The sequence below is a fragment of the Equus quagga genome, chromosome 8 (assembly GCF_021613505.1).
Source record: "Equus quagga isolate Etosha38 chromosome 8, UCLA_HA_Equagga_1.0, whole genome shotgun sequence".
NCBI lineage: Eukaryota > Metazoa > Chordata > Mammalia > Perissodactyla > Equidae > Equus > Equus quagga.
This window is the reverse complement of record NC_060274.1, coordinates 122029395-122035394: the sequence shown is the minus strand read 5'-3', so window position 1 is coordinate 122035394 and position 6000 is coordinate 122029395. Positions and strand designations below refer to the sequence as shown.

Sequence of the window (6000 nt, the reverse complement as noted above, 5' to 3'; positions counted from 1 at the left end):
TGTGTGTGTGTGTGTGTGTGTGTGTGTGTGTGTGTGTGTGTGTGTGTTAAATGTTGTCCCATGTTGCTCAGTGGCTTCTTCCTTGTAATAGGTTGTTTCAAGGCTCGCTACACCTGGAAGTTTATTTTTAAGGTCATGCTATTTAATTGAATCTAGATGAGTTAAAGAACATTTCCAATGGCTAATATTTGTGTACAATTACAGACTAAAAAATAACTTGAACTTTTTTTGTAGTACCAGTCTTTGGGGGAAGCGGGGCCTCTCTGAGCCTTTGGTTTTACAGGAATAGTTTCTTGGAGTCTTTGGAAAGAAGCCGCCATTGGAAAGCAGAAAAGATGGTGAGAGGGTGTGACGTGCTCTTTACCGTCTCACTAGGAGACAGGTGTTTGGCTGAGAGAAATCTGGTCTACATTCTTTCTATGTCTCGAGTTTACTGGTGATGTTTGGAACAAGCTGAATGGGGTGCCATAGGGGGAAATCATAGGGTAAAACACTTGTATAAGCTGGTAGGAGAGCAACGGTAGGGGGAGGAAATATTCTATTTTTGAACATGTTCAGTAGAACTGAGCAGTGTGAACTGTTTGAGTCATCTAACGGCAGACTCCCTCTGGAAGTGAGACTGTGACATCTTTTAGTAAGGCTTCCTTGCTATCTAAATAGTTACAATCAATTTAGCTTTTAGAGATTTCTTGGTTATGACTACCTGGATAGGTAGAATGTCATGCACATTTTTGTCATTTAAATGCATCCAGGCAAAGACCCAGCAGATACTTTAGCTAGGAAAATGCTATACTTTAGGGTATCCGAATTTTAGTTAGGATGATCTGGGAGGCATCTGTTCTAGTAATGAGTAGCTGAGTCATTAGACTTAAGAATCCTGTAATACTTAGGCTTATCACAGTTTATGGAACTACCAAATTGACACTATTTGTGTCATTTTCTGTGCTTAGTGTTTCGCAGAACTTATGCTTTGAGCACATTTAAGTGAACATTGAGCCAAAGATCTGATGAGCAATTTGCATACTTGGTTCAAGTCCATTAAGCAAAACAGTTATGTACAAGCTGTAGTCCCAGTAAATAAGGCTGGCAGAAACGATCTATCCCAGTCATATAGAAACATTTGAGGGACTACAAAAAGATTATTTAAATATATAAGACATTTCAATACATTAGTTGCACGGAAAGAAATACATATTGTTTGATATGAGGCCAGAGACATATTCCGTTGCTCCCATCCCCAAGATGATGGTCTGTTTCTATTGAATTAGATCTTTTATCTTTCTGGGCATTGTAATACAAATATTATCAGATATTAAGGACTTTTGTGTTATTTTCATTTCCAGGATTCACTCTTGGGCCTTTATGTTGTGTTGTGTTTTGTTTTAGTAACCACAATATTATAGGGGATTTAGGGAATTGACACCAGAATTTCAAGAACTTTATATTTGAAAGGCGTTTGTAAATCTGCTGTACTTCCTAATTCCAGGGTATTTATATGAACTGTTGCACTTGATATTCTAAAAAAGAAAAGTCATATTTAAATATCAAATTTCACAGGATTACATTTTCTAATACGTTTACTGAGAGGCAAAAAAACAATTCCTTTATTTTATTTCTTTTTTTAATCCTTTTTTTTTAGCATTGCTGTGTCAAACAGTGTATGAGGACTGAGCTATCAGTGAGAAAGACACAGGCACTGTCTTAAAGTGCTTACAATCTAGTGTCTGATGCACAAGTCCCGTTGTATACATTGTAATACTCTCTGCAAATCAAAGTATGTTATTGTTATGAACTCTGTTGTTTCCCCGCCAAATCATATATTGATGTCCTAACCCGCAATGTGACAGTATTTGGCAATAGTACCTTTAAAGAGGTAATTAAAGTTAAATGAAGTCGTAGGGTGGGGTCCTAACGCAAGAGGACTGTTGTCCTTATAAGAAGAGGAAGAGATACCAGGGATGGTGCTCACAGACAAAAGGCCATGTGAGGACGCAGTGAGAAGGCTCCATCTGCAAGCCAAGGAGAGCAGCCTCAGGAGAATCAAGCCTGCCAACACCTTGATCTTGGACTTCTAGTCTCCAGAACTGTGAGGAAATAAATTTCTGTTGTTTACATCACCAAGTCTGTGGTATTTTGCTAGAAAGCCCGAGCAAACTAAAACAATTATTTATAAACCTTGTTGGCAAGTTGAGAAATGTTCCACTTCCTTCTCTATAGAAGAGCGTTGATCTCAAAGGTCCTTTTGATTTGTAAGCTGGGTGCCAGGATTCTTCCAGGCAGTCTTAATCACACCTCAGTACGTTGGAGCTCCATTGAGTCACTGGTAGGCATTGAACCTTCCTGGGCTTCAGTTCTCTAGCCTGGGACTGAGAGTGGGTCCCTTGGTTACAGAAGATATTTCACTGACTTCATAAAAACGGTGCAAATACTCTATATATTAGATACTAATTTGATGGATATAATCAGAATTTGGGAAATCAGTTTTGGACACCTTAAACAGATGTAGAAAAAAGTATAGACCAAATAGATTAAAGCACAAATTTAAATAACTCACGTATCTATGATTATTTTGGGCATTGATCTATTGCCCATTGTAAAGATGAGAAGAATTTGCTTTTCTTGCGAAACACCAATTAGAAAGATTCAGTGAATTGCTATGGGACCATTTACACTTCAGTCTGAGTGTTCTGCAGGTGGTTTCCCATTGAGGCCAACCTAAAGTGGAATTCTTCCCTCTGCCTTTACAGGATGTGACCTGTTCGTAGCACAGTGGCCGGCCCTCTTGTACTACATTTGTTCACAGAGTGGTAAATAGGGGATTACAAATCCCACCATAGGTCTGTTAGTGGAACTATCTGTTGGTACTAAAGTCACCTAGGAGTGGGAGGATGTCTTGGATGAGGGGGCAGTAGCTTTTAAACAGACTCAAATGTGTTTATAAAGAAAGAAAGGTGGTTTCCTTGCTTACTGTTAGATTTGGTTTGTTTTTATAGTTTCATGTCTCTGACTTGGGAACGGACATATAGTTCTTTAATAAGAATGTTTAAGGGATGTTACTTTCTCTTGAATACCTATATTAGAAAACTACCTCACGTTTTTTTCTTCTCAACTCCTGCCATGTTAATACATACATATATATATATATATATATATATATATATATAAAACTTGAGTGGTTTTTCTGAAGTGAGTAGACTCGTTGAGGTAGCCTTACTGGAAAAACTATTCACTGTATTGTGCGAGGATGGTGAATGAAGTGGGTTAGTGAAATCAGCCAAGATATACTCACCAAACCTAGTAGCTTTTAAAGGTTACCAGACTCTCTGTTTCTTTCTCTGCAGCTTAAATATTGAAAAGGGGAAAAATACCAATGATGGTTGTTATTTCCTCTCCATTAAGTCATAAAGGGATGACTGTAAAAATTTAGCATTATAAAACATTTTATTTTAAATTCATTCACCCTGGAGTTGAAATTCGTCTACCCTATATATAAGTGGCCAAGGTGTAAAACACATCCCAAAGTAATACAAGTTAATGGAAAAAGAATCATCCAGAATATTTGTTTTTTGAAATTATTATTCTGCCCTTAAGGTAAAATTGTTCTGTAATTTTATTTTGAAGATCAAAGTGTCGAAAAACGTACCCTCCCATCCTTCTTTCTTCCATCATTACCTTTAAGAACATGGGTGTTTGACTTACTCATTAATGCCATTTGTCTTTGGGATGTTCTTGGGAGTTCAAAAGAGTAGACAGTATACGATAAATGAGATGTAATTAATTTTTTTCAATTGTCAGCAGCTTTTGCTTATGTTAAAGAATATAGATTGGTATTACTATGTTTAAAATGTACTTGTCATTACCAGCCTGGATCATTCACTAGACAAATATTTATTGAATATATAGCTTATCACTGGTTACAAACCCAAGCCACTCTTTTTGCTTTGTGATTACTTTATGCTTGTTGTTTATAATGATGCAGTTCATAATTTCAGTCCTTTTTCCGGGGTTTCACAGGCAGTTAATCATGATTCACAGCATTGTGCATTCTTTATCTTCAGTGGCATATAGAACATTGCAGGAATAACAAAAGGGGCATTATCTTTGTGCTGGCTGGATTTGTCATCTTAGAGGAAAAAAAGATAACTATAAACTGAAATTTGTAGGAGTATGGATGCGAATGTACATAGGAAGTAGATTTAAGAAACTAGAGAAATATAAATATGCCAACTTAAAGCCCAATAGATTTGTTGTCACTTATCCGTATGGCTTATCCATGTCCATATGCCTAAACTGACCACATTCTTCTTTGCTTTGATTATGTAAGCAGGACTATTAGTTTTGTTTTTCCTTACTTTTTAATTTTATTCATCTCAATTGTTACTAAATCAAAGATGGCCTTGAGAAAATATGCTTTTGATCAAAACATTCCATAGGTCTCTGAGTATTATATTCCAGATCTCTTGCTGGTTGAATAAAATACCATCTCTTGTTGTTGAAAGTGAGATAGGAATATTGTTCTAATGTTATAAATGGAATACTATTTCTAGTTTGTATGGAACATTTTTAGCAAAGGCATCCATAATAACTTTCATTCCGTTTGTGCCTTTTTATCTCTTTTCTTTCATAACAAAGCAAAAAATAACGTTAATGTTGCAAATTAGTCTAAAACTAATTTTTTTCCCAATGATAAGAGAATTGTAAGCATGCTTTAATAGCTTTTAATTTTTCTTGGAGAGGTGAATTGTTTTTCTCAGAGTACAGAACAAATGGAGATATATCTGCTTTCTGGGTTTTAAAGAAGCAATATTACTTCTCTCCAGAGAACAGTAAATAGAAAGTGTATGCAAACTTTCTTTTTTGGTGAGTAGAAAGTAATCTTTTCATACTTAAAAGCATTAAAGGCTGTGTTTGCGTTACTCTACATATGTTTACTTAAATGCTTTGTAGAAATGGTTTGGAGGTTCTGCTTATAGAAAATGATTTTTATATCATGTCTGTGATATCTGTTAACTTTCCGTAAGTGTGCAACTATGAACTCTTTTGGCTAAGTACAGTCCTGAGGCCGCTCATAGTAATAGGAGGCATTCTCTCTCAAACATTCATTCAGTTTAACAAAAATTTTAGCTTGTGGCATGAACCTCTGTATATTATTCTTTATTAGACACAATTGGCATTTAAGTTTCTGGAAGGAACGTTGAGCTATGCAGTACCTATATTCTTTGTAAAAAATTCTAGTTAGGACGACTTTTGGTTAACTGTATACCTCAGCAAACTGGAAATTTTTTCTGCAAACCTTACTTTTAGAAGTTGTAAATCGTAAATGTCAAACTCCCAATCGGTATGAAGACAACTTGGTAAAGATTCCCCCCATTCTCTTATGCTTATTCTGTCACTGTTCTAGTGAGACTTCACATTTTTTTGTTGTTGTTGAGAAAGATTGACCCCGAGCTAACATCTGTTGCCCATCTTCCTCTTTTTTTGCTTGAGGAATATTTGCCCTGAGCGAACATCTGTGCCAGTCCTCCTCCACTTTGTATGTGGGTCGCCACCACAGCATGGCTGATGAGTGGTGTAGGTCTGCACCCAGGAACCGAACTGGTGAACCTGGGCCTCTGAAGTGGAGTGTGCCGACCCGACCACTGTGCCATGGGGCTGGCCCCTGAGACTTCATATTTTGAGTGTTCACCTTGGTACTTAGAGATCTTTTGCCATTAAAGTTGGTTTCAGTAGTATTTACCCTGTGGTACTTATTCTGTCAGGAACATTCACTAATTATTTTATATGAAGATTTTTAATACTTGTTAAACACTTGTTGGAACAAACTGGAAGTGCTTATATATTCCTTAATGAATATTTCTATTTCAGTGTAGTATAGATAACAACTTTGTTAGCATTTCAACTTTAGAATTAAGGTAAAATTAACCTTAATTTTTCCTGCTGGTGAGCATTTTGTTTCCCTTTTAAACAATTTTATTTTCGTGCCATTATTGATGGTTTCTT

At 36.3% G+C, this 6000-nt stretch overlaps 1 protein-coding gene across 6 annotated transcripts in view; it reads left to right on the top strand.

Moving 5' to 3' along the window:
- Positions 1-6000, top strand: part of TPK1 (thiamin pyrophosphokinase 1) — a 314996-nt gene that overhangs the window by 71568 nt on the left and 237428 nt on the right. The window lies entirely within an intron of this gene.